We start from the raw sequence: 20,984 nt of genomic DNA on the forward strand, positions 1-20,984 counted from the left end.
TAGACACATGATACATGAGCATCATTCATGTAAAGGATTGAATGAAAGTACTGTGCAAAGCTAGCTGCAACATGTTTATTATGTTCTCTGTTCAAATTTAGCAGGTTCTCTTGGTGCTTAGGGCGACACCGTATATATCTCCAGAAATAAGCCAGTTTATTAAAGGCAGCACCTTCAAAGAACTCTGTGTAAAAACGGGGTAACACTGGTAGGCCTTTCACAAATTGGGTGATATCGAATGAACTCCACATTCCACTAGTTCAGTCCTGAGCGCTCGGCCTATACGCACTTTAAAGAACCACAAACGAAATTTGCAATAAACAAGCATTAGAAGGGCATGTATTCTTTATACAAGTGACAATTTTGATGGAATGTTGAACCTGGAGGTCAATATCAATGATTGGAAAGACACGACCGTTGAGCGGATGAAATAAAACGATACACTAAAGCATTATCTCAACGTTTGAAACCATTTTTAGGAGAAGACAGCCATTCAGAAGCAGTGAAGCAGCCGTGACCAAGACAATAAACGAGGGACAAAATTGCTGGCCATGGTTTAGGCAAGAAATATAAAATTGACATTCTTATGGGTCTTAAAAGTTGGAGAAGAAGACATTCGCAACCTTTCTGTAATAGGTTCTGTGCGGCGGGGCTACTACACGGACGTGGACGATTGTAAATTTTCTACATGAGTGCTTTGTGCACTGTGCAATGATCTGTCACCTTGAAAATAGATAGTGTCTGTCAAATCCCTGGGTGTTCAAGTTCAAAAGCATATTTATAATTACTCTTTGTTTAGGTGTGCATGTGAAACCTCTTTAGATTTTAGAGAAATAAAGCATTCTATATATATATATATATATATATATATATATATATATATATATATTGCGCGAACCATGCATTGGGTTTATTTATTTGTGTTTTTCTTTTACCACTCGGCTGCGCCGGTCTATGTTATCTCTGTGCCAAGGGAAGCGCGTGTTCCATTCTTTCTTTCTGTGCCGCATGTGTTATCTGTTCTGATAGGGAGAGCATTCCGATCTAACGTGAACGGCCCGGAATAATCTTCTTGGATCTACGCTGTTCTCTATGCGGATCGACGGTTCGAGAACCACGCGCGCCCAAAGAAAAAAAGCCGGCAGAGCAGACGCCCGGGTATTCTTTTCTGCGACGTTCGCCGACGCATGTCACTTTGTTGACCGCTGTTTCGCCGCTTCTGTATTCTTTTGAGTTATTAGGGGAGCACAAGTTCGCTCCAATAAACTTGTTTCTTTTCCAAAACAACTGCATCGTCCCTGGCTTCGTGACATCTGGTGGAGATACTGGGTAGCATCCTTCATGTCCACTACAACCTCTGAAAGCCGCCAAGCCAGTTCAACAAGAGCCAGCCCCCACCGGCAAGATTTACCACCCGAGTTCGGTCTGCTACCAGAGAAAGCGAAGAAGACGTCGCAACCAGGACCATGGTCAACCAAGCCGATCGTCCCGTCGCTCTGAAGCATCCACGGGATCCGCCATCATTCCGAAGGAGCCCCCCCAGAAGACCCAGAAGAACGGTGGGAGAAACTGGAGCGCGTCCGGAAATTCAACAGGTGGGACGACGCAGAAACCTTCCGGCATGTTTTCTCTAACTTGGAAGATTCGGCTCGCATTTGGTTGGAAAACCAGGAGAGCACTTTGACAAACTGGGCTCAGTTCAAAAGCGAGCTCCTGAAGACCTTTACTACCATAGGCAGAAAAGAACGCTTAGCGATTTTGCTGGACACTCAAACGCAGCACCCCAACGAAGGGGTCATGATCTTCGTCGAAGAGATGACGCGACTTTTTCGCCGTGCGGACCCAAAACAGACGGAAGAAAAGAAACTATGGTTCATGATGCGAGGTGTGAAGCAAGAGCTCTTCGCGTGCCTTGTTCGGAACCCCTCCAAGACCGTGTCCGAATTGGCGTCTGAGGCCGCCGCGACGGAGAAGACGCTCGAAATCCGAACGAGGCAGTACGACCGCCCAATCAATTCGCTAGTTTCGGTGACAATTGGTGCCGGCGCTATTAACTCCGACTCACTACGCGACACCATCCGTGCAGTGGTGAGGGAGGAGCGGCGGAAACTTTTCCCGATGATGACGCCACATCCTCAAGTCGCTTCCCTGACTGAGGTGATCCGGGAAGAAGTACGGCAGGCTTTGGGAACTTCTATGCCGTCCGAAGTACCCCGCGAGCCAGAGGCTATGACCTACTCCGCGGCTGTTCGTCGACACCGCCCTGTTCCAACACGTCGTCAAGAGGCCCCGGCCTACCGCCGCCCACGGTCGCCTGCCCGACCCCCTGTAGTACAAAACCAGACGTCGAGGAAGACTGACGTACGGCGAACACTGGATAATCGTCCTCTGTGCTACCATTGCGGAGAGGCCGACGAAGTCTACCGGCGCAGCCCGTACAAGAGACTCGGACTTCGTGGTTTCTCAATCGACGCACCACGCCCCCAACCCGGCCAGCGCCCATCTGACATTGAAGAATACCTGTCCAACACCAGCCGTGGACCAGCCCGTTTCAACCATTCGCCGTCGCCCTACCCGTACCAATCGCCGGACCGCCGTAGCAGTGCTGATATTCGCCCGTGGAAGGTCCCCCAGCCCACGCGGGGGAAACTAAAGGCGGCAACGTGTGGAGGTGAAGTTGCACAACGGCGGATAACCGAAAACCCTCCAACAACGCAACGATTCCCTGAAGACTGTGACTTACGACATGCCCTCATCCCGAGTACCCGAACTAACCCTTACGTGACTCCTGAACACGACGACAACCACACGGCGCGACGCGTACGTGACATGACCAAACCTGCCACTGAGACGACGACGACAACGACGACGCACAGTAGCCGACCGTCAACACGCAAAAGCCGAGATGCGACGCCCCGACGCACCCGGAACTCGAGGAAGGCAGCGTCCGACTTCCAGTTGTCCATCGACGGCTTTGACGTAGTCGCCCTCATCGACACGGGATCCGACTACTCGGTGATGAGCGGGACATTCGCGTCTAAGCTGAAGAAAGTTACGACAAGATGGGACGGTCCGGATATACGCACAGCAGGAGGCCATCTAATAACGCCAAGTGGAATGTGCACATCCCGCGTCACCATAGACGGCATCACGTACCCTGCTGCGTTCGTAATTTTATCTAACTGCTCCCGCGACGTAATACTCGGAATGGACTTTTTGACGGATAACGGCGCAATAATTGATCTCCAAACAAACTCGATAACTTTTTCCTCTGATCACTCCACGACACCGCCACTGAACCACAATCACCGTGCTGCTGTAAGGATCGCCGACGATTACGTCACCCTGCCACCCCGCGCAAGCTTAATGATCGCCGTCTACTTTGAGGATGCTGCTACTAACATCGACGCTATCGTAGAGGGTGACCAAAGGTTGCTTCTCAACCGCGGTGTCTTCGTCGCAAGAGGCATTACGCGCTTAAGCAATGCAAATCCCATGTTTTGGTCACCAATTTCACCGAGGAATTCCAGCATGTAAACAAGGGCGCTGCAATTGCGTTCCTCGAAGAAACGCAAGAAGCAAGTCAAGTGATCGCGGTCGCTAACTTTGAATGCGCACATGCAGATGCTTCCAAGCCGCCGCAACCTTTCGACGTGAGCCCGGCGCTGCCGCAAGAAAATAAGAACAGTTTAGTGGATTTGCTCCGTCGCTACAGCGAGTTTTTTCAGCCAACTCAAAATTACGTCAGACACCCCTAGCGAAGCACCGAATTATAACTGAAGATGGAGCCCGACCTACCCTACAGTCACCGTACCGCGTCTCTTCACACGAGCGGGAAGCCAGCCGGACTCAAGTCGACGACATGCTCAGCGACGACATAATACAGCCATCGAAAAGTCCGTGGGCTGCGCCGGTCGCACTCGTGAAGAAAAAACACGGCACATTAAGGTTCTGCGTTGACTACCGGCGACTGAACAAAATCACCCAAAAGTACGTGTACCCCCTGCCACGAATCGACGACGCCCTCGACCACCTCTGCCATGCGAAGTACTTCTCATCGATGGATCAGAAGACCGGCTACTGACAAATTGAAGTGGACGAGGGAGACCGAGAGAAGACTGCATTTATAACCCCGGATGGCCTATACGAGTTCAAGATGATGCCTTTCGGGCTGTGCACTGCACCAGCAACGTTTCAACGAGTCATGGACACGGTGCTAGCTGGCCTGAAGTGGCACACCTGCCTCGTATACCTCGACGACGTTGTCGTATTCGCCCGGACTTTCGACGAACACCTCGCAAGGTTGGAGTCTGCAGTCGAGGCCATTATTACATCGGGGCTAACGCTGAAGCCTGAAAAGTGCCGTTTCGCGTACGAGGAACTCAAGTTCTTGGGCCACGTCGTCAACGCCGCGGGAGTCCTACCTGACCCAGCCAAAACTTCAGCCGTTGCGAACTTCCCAAGGCCGAAAGACAAGAAGGGCGTACGAAGATTTCTCGGACTGTGCGCGTACTACCGGCGCTTCGTCGCAAACTTCGCACGCATTGCAGAGCCGCTCACGCGCTTGACCAAAGATAGCACCCCTTTCAGCTGGGACAACGACCAAGAAAAAGCATTCGGCGAGCTGAAACGACGCCTGCAAAGCCCGCCCCTGCTCGCTCATTTCGACGAAAACGCCGAAACCGAAATATACACGGATGCCAGTGATATCGGCTTGGGTGCCGTCCTCGTCCAAAAACAATGCGGGTGCGAAAGGGTAATCGCCTATGTCAGCCGTGGTCTGTCGAAGGAGGAGAAAAACTACTCTGCCTCTGAGAAAGAGTGCCTGGCAATTATAAGGGCGATTTAAAAATTTCGCCCATACGTGTATGGAAGACATTCAAGGTTGTGACAGAACACCACGCGCGGTGTTGGCTCGGCAATTTGAAGGACCCCTCTGGCCGTGTTTGGCGGTGGAGCTTGCGCCTGCAGGAGTTCGACGTTACAGTCGTTTATTAATCCGGCAGGAAACACTCCGACGCCGGCTGCCTGTCCCGCGCCCCCTTCGACCCACCAGCACAAGACTCTGATGAAGACAGCGCGTTCTTCGGAATCGTGACAGAGAGCGACCTAGCCGCACACCAGCGTACCGACCCTGACTTACGCGTTATATTCGACTACCTCGAGGGATGCAACGTCACCGTACCTAGAACATTCAAACGCAACTTACCAGCATTCAGCCTGAGAAAATCCGTCCTCGTGAAAAATTTCAGCCCCGGAACGAGAACGAATTACTTCTTGTCATCCCCGCAGACCTTCGTGACAAAATTTTGGAAGCGTGCCACGACGACCCGTCTTCCGGACATCTCGGTAAAGTCCGCACAATTGGAAAAATCAAGGCGAAGTACTAATGGCCCCGCCTTACATCCGACGTCACCCACTACGTCCCGAGCTGCCGTGACTGTCAGAGACGAAAAACGCCTCCGACGAGACCCGCCGGACTTCTGCGGCCGATTGCCGTCCCATCAAGGCCTTTCCAAAAGATTAGAATGGACCTTCTGGGTCCGTTTCCTACGTCACGATTCGAGAACAAGTGGATTGTCGTAGCAACAGACTACATGACGCGCTACGCGGAGACCGCCGCTCTTCCGAGGGAGACTGCACAAGAAGACGCCAAGTTTTTCATCAGACAAGTTGTGCTGCGACATAGAGCCCCTGAAGTCCTCATCACGAACCGCGGAACGGCCTTTACTGCGGAGCTCATGCAAGGAATCTTACGCTACAGAAACACGGATCATCGAAGAACAACGACGTACCACCCCCAAACGAACGGACTAACGGAACGTTTGAACAAGACGATATCGGATATGCTGTCCATGTACGTCGACATTGAACATAAGACTCGGGATGAAGTGCTCCCGTATGTCACGTTTGCGTACAACACGGCTATCCAAGGAACCACGCAGATGACACCGTTCGAGCTCGTCTACGGAAGACTGCCGACTACAATGCTTGACGCCATGCGGCCTCACGTTAAAGACGACGACCTGAACGCCGACGTCCAAGGATGCCGTCAGCGTGCGGAGGAGGCCCGCCAGCTCGCTCGAGTTCGTATAACGGACCAGCAGCTGGTGAATGCCGGCCGCTACAACCTCCGAGGCCAAGGCGCCGAGTACCTCCCAGGGGATCGTGTGTGGGTTTGGACTCCCATCCGTCGACGCGGACTAAGTGAAAAGTTTCTGCGACGATATTTCGGACCCTACAAGATTCTACGACGTGTTGCCCAACTTACCTACGAAGTGATCCCCGATGGTGACTCCGGCACATCACGACGACACACGCGGCCCGAAGTCGTCCACGTGGTTCCCTTAAAACGTTTCTACAGACAATGAAGAACTTTTATTTTTATTTGTTCGGACTGTCGCTTATATTAGCATTGGGTCGATGCACTTTAAGAGGGGGGGAATGCCGCGAACCATGCATTGAGTTTGTTTATTTGTGTTTTGCTTTTACCGCCTGGCTGCGCCGGTCTGTGTTATCTCTGCGCCAAAGGAAGCGCGTGTTCCATTCTTTCTTTCTGTGCCGCATGTGTTATCTGTTATGATAGGGAGAGCATTTCGTTCCAACGTGAACAGCCCGGAATAATCTTCTTGGATCTACAATGTTCTCGATGCGAATCGACGGTTCGAGAACCACGCGCGCCCAAAGGTAAAAAGCCGGCAGAGCAGACGCCCGGTTATTCGATTCTGCGACGTTCGCCGACGCATGTCACTTTGTTGACCGCTGTTTCGCCGCTTCTGTATTCTTTTGAGTTGTTAGGGGAGCACAAGTTCGCTCCAATAAACTTGTTTCTTTTCCAAAACAACTGCATCGCCCCTGGCTTCGTGACAATATATATATATATATATATATATATATATATATATATATATATATATGCGCTGATTATCACACCGATGAGCAGATTCTCACACCTCGTCAGGCCTACCTCAAGCCGAAAGGATCATAATTTTGGGTCTCGAGGTCAGAACCCTACACGCATTCTACATAAAATAGGCGGGATTTATTATACCGCCACCCTTTTCCTTTGCTCTGGGAAACATTCGATCACATGTAAAAATCTACTTCCTAGTTTTGTTTCATGTTTGTGCCAGTACATGTTAAAAATATAATGTTATTAATAATCAAAATACCAACTAAAATAAAATCATCAAAATAAAAGCAATAATCAAAGAATTAGGTATTAACCTGCGCAGAGACAGCAGCGGTGCCTTTTTGCTGGCCGGCCACAAAAGCAACTAACCTATAAGCAGGTGTCTCACAAGTATAATATTTTTGTCCGGGGTCTCACACATAAAGATTACACACAGCGGTACACCAAAAGTTACATTCACCTGAACACAAACACACACACACGTACCCCGGAACACAAGTACAGCAATTTTCAGTGCGGCAAGGTACACGTACACATAAACTATTACAAAAATATGGGCAAAAGATAACAATGTAAAGTGCTCGAAACGGAGCAACTCCCGGTAGCCCATATCCTGGAAGCTGAGTATATACTAAACATTGTTGTGAAGAACACGAGACATTTAATAAATTCAAGTAAAATATAATGCAATTTTGGGTGTGAGAATATACTTTTTTTCGAATACGTATCGAATACGAATATCCAGCTTCGAATATGGAATCGAATACGAATAATTCAGAGGGAAGTGGCTTTCGACCTCAACTTCTTAATAATATTTTGTGGATTTTGATGAAAATTGCTACAGAAACTGAAAATGCTCCTTTGATGGCACCTTAAAAATTTCAAATTAAAATTTTGAGATCTCTTCGTGTATAATTTTTTTCTTTTTTTCGCCTTGTTTCAAGCTTGAGTGGCCTATAAAACATGACAGAAAACTTGTTCGAAGGTCTTTGCATTACCGAATTAATCGACGAGGTCGCGACAGTCAGATTGTTTTTATTACAACGCGTTTTTACTAAGTTTTCAGTTTTTTAGATGTGAATGCACAAAAAAAAACATACACCATCTACGACTATTTGAATAAAAATTCACGGTACGTAAAAAGGAAAAACCAACATTGTCAGCCCAGAGCTGTTGATCAAGGAATGTAACGCGTAGAACTGAGTCAAAATAGACCCAATGGTCATGTAAAAATCACTGGAACAAGCGACGTAGGCGAAAAAAGGACTTTTTAGAAAAGGGCTTCCGAAGTTGTAACAGATTTCATTCATGAAAAGTCGCTAGGCTTGTAGCCTTTTGTGTCCTCTTGAGCACATGGCTTCTAGAATGCCTTGCCTTGAAGTAGGATTGCCTTTTGCAGCCTTTTTCTTTCGATAACACACAATTTTTAGCTCCTCTAGGAAGTTTACATAGCCCAATTTTCAGAGGATACGGGGGGAGATAGATTTCAATGCAAAGTAGGTTAGCTGGTTGCCTGTATTGCACTGGACAACTTCCCTCAGCAAAGTTGCGACGATGGCAACAAGTGACGCACACTAATATTTTAATTAAATTTGAAATCTTGATTTGAATTTGCTTTTATCAGAATTTATTTCTTGCTTCGTCTCTGCGTCTTTGTTCTTCTGCCGTTCGTACTTTCGTGAATGAATGAAGATATAAGATAAGGCCTGGGCGGAAAGAGGATCGCTCAGCCCATCCAATGTACTAAAAATGGCCGCGCCCGGTCGCAGTGTTGCGGAGATACAGCGCTTCAAAAATTGCCATTTTTTCGCCCTTTTCACTGATATTGGCGGTTTTGGGCGTAAAAACATTGCAAACGCACAAGATACAGAAGCATAGAAGGCGAATGCGGAGCCTCAAAAAAAACTATGTTTTGATCATTTTGGTAGGCAGGACGTACCAAAACGATGTACTGGTACGTCCTGCGTTAAAAGTAATCAATCCTAATATTCCATAATACCCGATTTTACGAACCCTTTCGAATATTTCAAATGTTTCTTATACATGTTTTTCGAAGCGAATACGAACACAACATTCATTATTCGAGTAATATTCAAAATTTTCGAGTATCCGCACACTCCTAATAGAAATGATTTCTTTGTTTGCATTTCACTCACCAAATGTCACAGGATAAACAACAAAGAATAAAGTAAGGTCACTTACATGACAAGGTCATCTACTTGTTCGCAGAACAGAGTTGCAAATTCATTTTAAGTATCGAAATATACAGAGTACGTAGGACATGTACATTGCACTAGAACTATGAGGCACAAGCCACGCAGATGTCTGTGAGTAAAATAATGTGTTGTTTTTTCTGGTCGCTTTTGCAGCCTATGAAGTGGAACATAGTGTTCCTCCTTTCAAGACTTTGTGTCGTAAAATATTTTGAATAGTGAAGGAATATCCAGATTTCTACGACTCGAGGTCAATCGTAGTAGCATGAGCCAAAGAGAAGATCCCAATTTATGAATGTTACAGGTACTAACGTGATGATTAAATATAGATGTAAACTTTTTCTGGAGACTGCCAATACGCACGCTGTTTATTTTGCTTGTGCTATTATAGCGCACAGGCATACTGCAAAAGCGGACGACATATAATCGTTTACTGCGTGAGAAGAGAACTGGGCTCCTTGAACTCCTTCGGTAGGTGGCATACATCACGAAGGGATCCAAGGGCATGTCGATTGATCCCCAGGATTAGATTTCAGATATTCATTTTTCGGTAAAAAAAAAACTGAGATCGATAACTACCTCTGCACTGTCAGCTTTTTTTTGTGTGCGTTATTATCCTAGTTTTCAAGGGTTTAGGACAGGTTTGTTGCACGAGCACCAATAGGAAGTATACGTCATCGAACGCTAAAGACCGCAGTACCTCGCTCTGTTTGAAACAGCCTCAAATATTGGGACATCAGCTGCATATTTGAAAAATATGACAATCATAGAAACTGAGGAAACAATTTTTAAAATCAAATAAAGAAGCAGCTCTGCCAAAGAGTCTTTAGGGGCCCCATTTGTAGCCTCTTAAGAGAGGTAAAACGGAACGTTTGCGCAGAAAGCACGAAGTATGCGGAAAAGATGTACCCAAAAAAGGATGTCAGTGATGGGTGTAAATATCGTTGAGGCCGCTTTTTAAATAATATATTAGGCTAGAGGACAAAAAGTTTTGCTCAAATCGAAATAAACGACATCGAGTTGTCATCTCTCCTGGCCAACCTCCGAGGCATGCAGATTTTGCGGCTAGACTTATGGGCTGGCGACTTGTAGGCGTTGCGAAATCGCCCCTCTCTCATCCCGAGGTGGTTATTCCGTTCAGTGCGCTTCGCAGCTGTTGTGATCACAAGGCCATCGGCCACCATCACCAATGCCTTCCTCGCGGCCCGAAGACGGACGTAGGGATATGTGTGCAGCAGTCGCGAAGCTGGGCAAAAGCGTCACGCGTCGTAAAACTGCCATACTCGCTCAACAACGCGTCCTGACAGCGTACGCATTGAACAGGTGGTGGAGGAATTGTACTGTAAGAAAAGTGGGAAACAGATGAGCACGCAAGAGGTGCAGTAAAAGTATGAGAATTTAGAAAAATGGCGGGCGGAGAAAGCAGTACGCAAGGGCTGGAAACGGTAAGAGAGTTCAGGGTGCGCGGTTACGAGCGAGGACGGCGATTTCTCGACGCCTGCATTTTATTCGAGCTTCTTCGTTCTGCGCGAATATCATGACGCCCGTCTAAAAATCAACGCACAGTTTATAGAGTTCCCATCCGTCTAAATTGAAGGTGATATGCGCGCATATGGCCTCGCAGGGAATTACAACGCCTACGAGGTGCCTTACACCTTTACAAGAACTGCAGTGGTCGATCTCGCCGTGTGAAAGGCGGGACTCTGTGGTAATAATGTGGTTTTTGCACCATGTACAGTTTTGAAAAGTTTTGAAGAAGCGCAGACAAATGAAATTTGGCGGCAGTTGTTTCGGTTTATTTTCACTCTAACAGAAACGTCGGAAACGCAACCACAGTCTTCCAACCATTAGGAAACATTCTACTGTTTGGGCCAATTCGAATCTTACCCGTCAAGTCCGGAACCGCACATCTCCACACACCTTCAGTTTTGCCTTTGGAATACAATCAGTCAACGCAATACCACTGAAGTCTGGCAATGGAACTGTAGAGGCTTTACCCAAAAAAAGAGTTCCTCAATCAGTTTGTTACATCCACATCGAAGACGCCCTAAGGTATTTTGGTTGATAAAACTCTGACAGACAAGGTTTCAGTATCTGGTTACAAAGCTCACACTTGTCTTGGCTATGGGAAAAGGGGCGCCAGTACCATCGTAGCAAGTCACCTCACAGTCATTGTACACGACATCGGCTGCCCATACTATAGGATTGAAAGCTCGCCTATTGAAATCATACCTGGAAGGCATATTAAAAACTGCATTTTCCTTCTTAACATGTAGAGCTCGCCCAGCAGCCATATTCAGAGGTGCACCACTATCATAAATAAGGCAGACATTCGTGCAAGGTCTAGTTTGCTTTTGGTGTCAGAAGACTTCAACGCCCCGCACCAAGCATTGGGCTAACTCCAGTCCACGCAAAAAGGAGTACACTTGTGGCAGGTCGCAACAAACCATAACCTTCTGCTTCTGACAGATCCCGCGTTTCTCACTAGGACTAGCAATTCATGAACTACTCCTAACTTATGTTTGCCAGTGCTTTGAATTCTGCATACTGGACAAATCTCAGCGTGAATTAGGGAAGTGACCATTATCTTCGGGCGACAAATGTGGACGTACGATTTAAGGCTTCCAGAGAATTCGTAGTCACTGACTGGGACACCTTTAAAATCAGAAATGAGCGCTCACAGTGTGAGCGGCAGGACAACACAGATAACCTGGACTCCAGCTACCTCCCATTGGGCACGGCTGGGCCGAGCGACTACCCAACGTACTTTGGTAGATCATGCCCCGAGCTTGACGCTCCTTGTTAAACCTATAAAGTCATGGAATCCTTACATTGTCTCAACGCCAGGTGTGCGCAGGGGCCCGATCACATCAAAGGATCTCAGAAATTAAGAAGAGGATTTCAAACAATCTCATGGAACAAATGAACAATGCCTGGCGACTGGCGGCGAGGTTGCCTGGAACTGGAAAGCAGCCCTGGTAATACTAATTGTGAAGCCTGGCAAACATCCCAACTTGTTCATTCTGAGACCGATTTCCCTGACGTCTTTTTCGGGAAGGTAGGGGATAATGTAATTAACAATCGCATATGGAATCACGTAAAACGGAATGGTTTCCTGCGCTTTAACACGGTGGGCTGCAGACAACGCCTCTAAACAAATGATGCCAAAAAACGATACAAGGGTACAAGACAAAAACGATACAAGACAACGATACAAGGGACGAGCGGGAAATTGTCGGGTTCGACATGGAGAAGGCTTTCGAGAACATATCGCACAAACACATTTTGGAATTAATCTAATATTTCAACCCAGGAAATGCATTTCATGGCTATGTCAGGTCGGTACTGGTTGGTGACAAAGCTACATTAAGGTAGGAGAATGCCAATCCAAAGAGTACACGCTCGGGCCCAGGGAGACGCCTTAGGCAGCCGTGATCTCTCCCTTATTTTTCAATGTGGCTACGGGAGAACTGTCGGTATTCCTTTCGGGAATCAAGACAATTTTTCATAATATATATCCAGACGACATCACACTCTACTGTACGTGAGGCAGCAAGGGGAGGTGTATTCGAGTCTACAGGGTGTGGTAGACCGAGCCGAAACGTTCCTCGACGGCAAAGGGCTAAGTTGCTGGACGTAAACGTCGGAGCTTCTTCTCTACAGGCCGGTCATAAACGGTCCCATGCCCAAGGAGTGAAAGCCCCTCGACGAGGTTAAAATCAAGCTTCACACGAAGAGTGGTGCCAACATATCTAGGGTAGACAGTTTAAGGGTACCTGGGTTGTTCATAAATCTAGTGGAGTTACCAGACTCCGCAAAACACCACCAAGATGGAGTGCATGATCTGCCTGAACACTAGAATCTCAAATAAGAGGGGGACTCTGAAGGAGGACAACCCTTTCAGACACTTGTACGCATTCCTCATTAGCCACATCATCCATGTGGTTGCAATGCTTAAATGGTAGGCATCAAAAAAGAACAATTTCAAAGGGCTAATTCCTAAGAGCATCAAGAAACAACTAAGAATTCCGGTAAATGCCAGCACAGAACGCCTTCTTCAACTAGGTGTACCTACCACAATTGAAATCATTCAAGCCCATGAAGCTCAATATTACTCCTCTTCAGCACACCCTTAGGAAGGGAGATCCTTGCGGGTTGGGACTCGGACCCACCGTAGTGGAGGAACGGAAGTGTGCTTTTTATGCGTATTACCATAACGCTTTTTATGAGTATTACCGATAACGCTTTATATGAGTATTACCAAGCACTGTTCGCTCTTAAGGCGGTGGACGCAGAAAGATTCAAGCAGGATTTCATGGACGAGCTGCCTCGTTTGTAAGACGAAATAAAGGACTGGCTTGAACGACCTATTTCGGAAGACGAAGTGAAATGTGCTATTGAAACCCGGAACCCGGGAAAGTCGCCGGGGCCGGATGGGTTAAGCGCTGATTTTTATAAGATGTTTAAATACGAAATGGTACCTGTGCTAACGAAGATGTTTAATGCAGAGTATGATGTTAGAACACTGCCCTCATCATATTCCACGTCCCACACAATCCTCATTCCTAAGACAGATGAACTGGAGAAACTTAAATTTGTCAAGTCGTACCTGCCAATATCATTAAAAACGTCGACTACCAAATCTTTATGAAAGTTCTGGCACAAAGCCTCCAAAGTGTTGCACAGCCAATAATAGGGCCCCATCAGAGGTGCGGAATTAAGGGTCGCAATATTTTTACAAATATCCATAAAGCAAGGTGTGTCCTCGAGTGCAGCGATGCCGTGCACACGGGAGCGACTTTCCTGCAGATTGACTTTGAAAAAGCGGTTGGCTGTGTGTCACACGAGATATTGTTTTCTATTTTGGACCATGTGAACATTGGGTTTGTAATTAACTTGGGAGTTGCCCTGGCGTACCGCTATTGCACTACGCGGCTGACCGTGAACAAAAAGTTGGGAGCTCCAGTTGAAGTGCAGCGTTCTGTGCGCCAGGGGTGCCCCTTCAGCTCCCCATTGTTTTGCATATATATCGAAGCCCTGTGTATGAGTATAATCAGAAATAGTGCCATCGAAGGTTTCCGACTGCATGAGTCAGAAGTTACACTTTGGCTTACGCAGACGACGTGGCCGTTTTTTGTATGAACGAAGAAAGCGTTCAGTTGGTAGTTGACACTGTCAAAAAGTCTGGCAGGGTGAAGGGTGGTTTTGTGAACTGGGCAAAGTGCCTAGGATTTTGGCATAAGGAATTGTCATCAACACCGCCAACCTTCGCTAATATTAGTTGGGTTACCACTCCAGTGAAGTACTTGGGCGTTGAACTGGATTATTACAAGGATAGTGAGCCATACTGGCGTAGCCAGACACAGGCGTTGAGGGAGAAGGCCGAGAAATGGAAGGGGGCAAGGTTATCAATTATTGCAAGGGCCACGGCATGTAACTTTTTCTTTGTAATGAAAATTTGGTATATCATGCAGGTACTACATTGTTCGCGAATCAACGTCCAAAGGCTTCTCCGGGTATTTGCGGTGTTCGTTTGGGGCTCAACATAGGAGAGGTGCAGCAGAAAAACCTGTTTCGAAGAGTCCAAGATGCTGGCTTGGGGCCGGCACACCTGTACGTGCGACAGTAGGTAAACCGGTGTTTGTTTGGGCGAGATGTTCGTGACCCGTCCTCGCAGAGTGTTATGCCAGTACGGCTGGCGCGTGCTATGCCGGAATATGTAGTATCAACATGGTGCATGCCAGGTGGTGTGTATGGGTATTTTAAAGAAATAGTTATGACGGCCCGTTTTCAGTTCGCACGTTTTTCTTGCGAGTACCTGTCCTCTGTGACACACAAAAAACTGTTTAAGGACACTTGCGATGTTGGTTTCCCCGTCCCTAGGTATAGATATAATTACCCTGCTGGGCCAGGCCAAAATGTGCTAAAGCGCGTCAAAAGAATGGAGGTTCACCCTTGAAGGAAAACCTTTTTCTTCAAATTACACACAGGCACCTTGTCTGTTGGAACCTGGATGCAGGATAGAGGGATATTTGTGCCATAGGGAACTTAGTGTTCAATTTGTCAACAACCAGAAACTATAGAGCACGTTTTTCTGCATTGTTGGGCTGTGATATTTTTGTGGGCTGTCCTCCAAAGGACCCTTCATGAAGATTTCCCGCTGAGCCCCCATGGCATACGCTATCTAGCGGTGGAAAACGAGGAGGGGGTGCCCATGCACCTCGTTATGTTGGTGGCCTTGCATAGCATATGGCGCTCGCGAATGGCGTGGCTCAATGGTGATGTGGATGCCCGCCCTACGCGGCAATGTTTTCGTGAGTCCATATCCCAGTAGGTAGAAGTCCAGAAGTGCAAGGCATGCACTCCTGATTGGCTGTCAAGGATAGAACCCTTGACTACGCTTAGGGAATTTTAGAGAGACATGAGCCTTCATAGGTTGGTGGCTTGTCGCTCGAGTTGCTGATGTGAGTCTTTATTTTGTGTTTCTCTGTTGTGTCGAAGACCGACATTCAAAAAAAAAGGATTTCTAGCGTAGTGGGAAGATCACCGCGTACCTGCCGTTGCGGCCACAGAGTCGTGGGATCAAACCCGGGCGCCGGTAACTATTTATTTTTTATAGTGTAGTGCGCGCAGCTGTGGGTGTAAGGAGGAGAGTCGCGCATGCGCAGTGTGAGTGCGGACGCCGACGCGGGACATGCCGAGACCATAAGATGCTTTCGCATCTAAATTACGCAAATAAACTCTTTTCACCAATATGGTCGTCACAATGCTTCCGGACATAAGAGCACAGTGTTTCCTAGCTTTTGCGCATCCCTCCTAGTAATACTACGATTACGTAGGTGACATAGATACACCACTTAAGTTTAAATGACTGGCAAACCGCAGTGCGCACTCCCTCATTTTCTTCGGGATCTCTTGTCCCAAGCCATGCATTTTTGGTATACTGAATCCTCTTAATGTTGGCGTCAACCCAGATTACTAGCAGACAATATTCTTACACTGCTGGTATTTGCAGCGATCAATTATCTGCAAGTGATAAACCCATTCCTTTAGAAACGAAAGAAAAGAAAGAGTCCCGGTGGTAAAAAATAGGACAAATATGTTTTCATTTTAGGTGACAATAAGGAAGATATGAAGCCGAGATCACCGGATGAGTAGATGCAAGCTAAGGATGGCTCTCAAAACAAAAAGACAATTCGTGAACAGGAAGAAATATCCAATGGAACGAGTCAGAATCCCATGGCAGCAGTTTCAAATACACCTGTAAAAAATTCGCGTTACTGAACCACCAGAAAGTGTTGAGTGTAGATATTATAAATGTCAAACAAACATTGACACTTATTCAATCAGAAACGACTGTTGTACAGGAAACATTAACGTGAAAGCGGCAAGTACGGGGGATCGGATGGTATTAGACTCGCCGTCAAAACTGATGCATAAAAGTAAAACAAACCACACTCGTTTATATACCATTTAGAAATTGAATATAGCGCCAAATTCACATATAAAAGTTGTAGTAATGTTACCTAAGCACGTTAACATTGCGCACAACGCAGACTAGATAATAAAAGTAGCAGAACGATTCTGCACCATGCTATAAGTGAGCGACCTTAAGCACGCAAAAACTACTGATAGTTGAAGCGCAACTTGCGATGTCGAAAAAAAACTTTAAAAAGTTCTAGAGGCTCTCAAAATTATGGAAATATAAAGAGCTGCTCGTTTCGGTGGAATAACCATGAATGTTTTAAGTGAGGAAGGAAACATTGTTCTGAATAAACTTGCTGTACTACATCGGGAATGCTTAAAAACTCAAGGAATGCCCTAACTAAAAAATCCGGCCCAAATATTCTGATTCATCAGAGTAGAAATTCTAACGACCTTAAGAACTACACACCCATCAGCGTACTCTCAGCTATTTAGAAGCTTTTTACAACTGGTATAATTATTCGCATAGGTGACCGCCTGCACTGCCGAGAACCCAGAAAGCAGGCTTTGTTCAGGAATGTTCTTAGCACTGCACAATATACATGATGGCTCTGAAGTAACAAAATCTGAAGAGTACAGTAAACTCGTTTACATGACATTTGTAGATTACAACAACACGGTTGATTGCCCTAAAAGACTAGAGCACTAAAAAAAGTAGAGAATATAGGAAACCTACATGACACTTCTAGGGGGCATATACAGGATGTCTCAGCTATCACGCAACAAGATATAAAAAAGACTAATGGCCTAAGTCTAAGAAAACCTCGTGCATAATATTTGCAGTACTGTGGAGAAGCCACAAGCGTTTTCTTCGTTAATGAGGCTTAACTAATTATTTTAACTAGTGATATAACTTGTAAAGTACTGTCCTTAACACTAAAGTGTCAATGAGCCACTTGTTGCTACCCCCGACGGGCATTTAAATGCGGTATTTTCCACGACGAACTAATAGCGCATACAATTACTGTGAGCGTGACTGTGCCTGCGTGCTCATCGTAAAGCAGCGCCCTCAAACGGGCTGCCTCTGAGTTAGCCAGAATGAAATAAACCAAAGAAAAAAAGTTGAAAGCGCGACCGAGTGTGCGCCTTATCTTCACACGGGCCCCGCGAGTCTTGCGGTTGCTGCTCCTTCAATGCATGCCAATATTAAGCTGATGCGCTGTCTGTACGGGTGGGTGACAAGCGAAGCAGTTGCTTTCAATTAGCCTATTTAAGGACGCTGCTTTAAAATGCGTGCAGAAGCGGCACAGCGTAAAAATTTTTTTTATATTTTCGAGACTGTTTTCATCAGTCAGAAGAAATCAGTAAGCAAATAGTTTGTCGCTGAAAATACCGCAGTTAGATGCCCCCTGTGTGTATCAACGAGTGCCGATTGACACGTTCGTGATTAGGGCAGTACTTCTCGAGTTAGATAACTTGTAGAGCCGCGATAAAGGGAGAGACACAGCGCCCAAAACCTTCCCCAACGCCGCCTGTATAATCATTGCATAACGCCTGAGCGAAAAATGGCCAAACAGCCACTCTGCCGTTGCTCTCTCCTACCCTTTCTCGCTCCGTAGCCTTCCTGCGTGCTTTCATGCCCGATGGCCAGCGCCGCTTTTTGGAAACTTTGCAAAATAGTTTAAAGTTTTTTTAGCGTTCGCGAGGCGGCGTTCTACGCGTTCTTTTTTTACCATGCCGCTTGTCTTGGTCTGTCACTGATAAAACCGCCCTTGCCTCGGAGAAAATCACTTTTGCTGCCGCAGGCTGATGTCCGCTTTGCGCGCTTATCTACTTAGATCGCGGGCCCCGAAATTGTTTTAGTGGGGCATCCTACCTCTGTCCCCACAGCATTTCGGTCAAGTTTTGTCTCTGCTGTTCGCACTCCGCATCGGTATGCACATTTAAAATTGAGGACTGTACTGTAGAAGCGGCCAGATGGCATGGCGGGATCCTCAACTGATTATCCTTTTGTTTTTTATAATTCTCTGAAATTTACAAGCACGTGATTATTCTAAGAAAGTAATTGTAGAAGTAATAAGCGCCTGAACAAAAAATAGGCACGCAATTTTTTCTTCCCTAATTGCCCATAGAGGAAAAAACATCAGTAAAATATTGGCTGCTCAATCTGACAACTTCGTTTTTCTGTTCGCTTTTTGTCTATTCGACAATTATTATGTTCTTACACTGTTTAGGTTCCGCCTTTCGCAGTTATTTTGGGAAAAATGCAACATGTATGAAGCGAGCGACCCGCTGAACGAGATTCCCAGCACGCCCCAGAACGATCGTCCCGTCGCGGCTAAGATGTGAGCTAAACGGCTCTTGAAACACACCAGGGAAGGTGACAGACACACGTCGTAGGAGTGGGTGCAGCGTTCGCGAATCGCGAGCAGTGATGTATGGCGAGATGTCCGCTGGCGCGCGCCACATAGCGGATGAGTGCCTGAAATAAGCGTCCCTACCCTTCCCATTGAAAAGCGCGCGACGCGTTAGGCGATATTGATGCAGGCGGCATCGGCTTGCCGCAACCGGACATTAATTTTGTTCTCTGCGTGTCACTCGGACTGCTCACGCAAGCACCCGCGGTGGATGACGATGATCATGGTGGCGTGTACGCGGTATTGATGATGCCGCCACAGCCCCCGCCCCGCCCTAGCGCTGAGTGCGGTAGAAGAATTCGGGACATAGCAGAGGAGAGCGTCTCAAGGTCGTTGAGTACGTGCGAATGTCCCGCGCAATTATTTGTCGGGCGGCGCGCGCCAGTGAACGTGGCGGGCTCCGGAATGCACATAGGATGCTTGAGGTGCGCCTGTATGTAGAGGCTCTTATGGAGGACCAAAAGCAGCGATATCCATAAAGGCGGGCTGGAGCCTCTCGAGGGATATGGTGTCAGGACGGCTGTCAGGAAAGGGCTGGCGTAGTGAGGTTGGAGCGGCCTGTCAACAGCGTCGTTGGGCACATAAACGTAGGTGGCCGTGCAAAGGTCAGACGTGATGTAAACGTCTCCCTGCGGGGAAGGTCGTGTAGGCTGAGATTGAAGTTGCCGAAAAAGCATGCATAGTCTTTGCACATAGTCGCCCGTAGGCAATGGATGTGCCGGCGGGTCGATAAAATGCCCAGAGAACTGGAGTGTCGAACCATTACCGAGATATGCACCGGAACAGGACCAGTTGGTCTTCAGGGCACGTGGAATACCCAGAACAGTCAGCGGAAGGCACTGGACCCGCTCGGATGGCGTCTCGTGAGCAGCAAGAGCAAACTTGGGATTGCGATAAAAGCGTTCGACCAGCCCTGTTCGTCTGGGGGTGATATGCGGTCGTGGGAAGTCGAGTCTTCTTAATCAAGTGTAGAAGCTTGGTAAAGAGGGTGATTCCAATTGGCGGCCACGGTCCGTGATGATTGTTGCAGGACTGCGAAACCGTGAGACCCAAGTTGAGACGAACGCTGCAGACGCTGTGGTAGCCATGATGTGAGGGATTGCTGTCCCCTCAGGCAATCGCGTGTACTTGTCGACGCATGTTAAGAGGTGGCGGAAACGACAGGTTGGCAACGGTCCTGGAATGTCGATGTGGACCACGGCAAAACACTTGCTTGGTTAGAGAAAGCGTTGAGCTGGAGAAACTGGAGAGCGCTTGACATTTGCTCGTTGACAAGAGGCACAGTCATGGACGCCGTCCCTCATTTTGGCGTTTATAAACGGCCATACGAAGTGATGCGAGGCAAAGCGTTGAGTGGCACGAAAACCAGCGTGGCCATTTTGTGCAGCGTGGTGAACATTGGCTTCCAGATATCCGAGGGGACAAAAGGACAAGGAACAGGAGTGGACAAGTCGCACATGACAGGCACCCAATCAAAGGTGACCTTTTTGAGCTTCAGGGATGTCGGAGATGCCCGGAAAGGGGCCAACTCTGGGTAATCGGCCTGAAGTCAGGCAAGCATGGAAAGGTTACATGGCTGACGGGACGACGGTGCCACGAGCGTGTCGACGCGACTAAACTGTCTGCGGGGATGTTGGCACTGCCGCTAATGTGCCAAATGTCCGTCGTGAACTGAGACACAAACGCAAGTGGTCGTACCTCTCGAGGCCTGTAAAGAGTGTAACTACGCTCCAAGGAATAAGTCAGGGGCTTGTTATCATGAAGATAGTGAAGGGCTGGCCTTCGACGAAGTGGCGAAGTGGCGCACAGCGAGAGAGATAGCGAGGAGCTCTCGGCCGTACCCACTTTCGCGTGTATGTGTAGCAGTGAGACGCCCAGAGAAAAGGCAAGAGGCTGCCAGCTGTCGCTAAGCCATTTCAGAAGAGCGGCTCAACCCCACGCCAGGTAACTTCATGTTCTAAAATCAGCGAAAGGCGGCAAGTTTTGATGGAGACGTCTTTAAAGATGGGGAGGAAT

The sequence above is a fragment of the Haemaphysalis longicornis genome, unplaced genomic scaffold (assembly GCF_048455015.1).
Source record: "Haemaphysalis longicornis isolate Haplotype H1 unplaced genomic scaffold, Haemaphysalis longicornis Haplotype H1 scaffold_11, whole genome shotgun sequence".
Lineage (NCBI taxonomy): Eukaryota > Metazoa > Arthropoda > Arachnida > Ixodida > Ixodidae > Haemaphysalis > Haemaphysalis longicornis.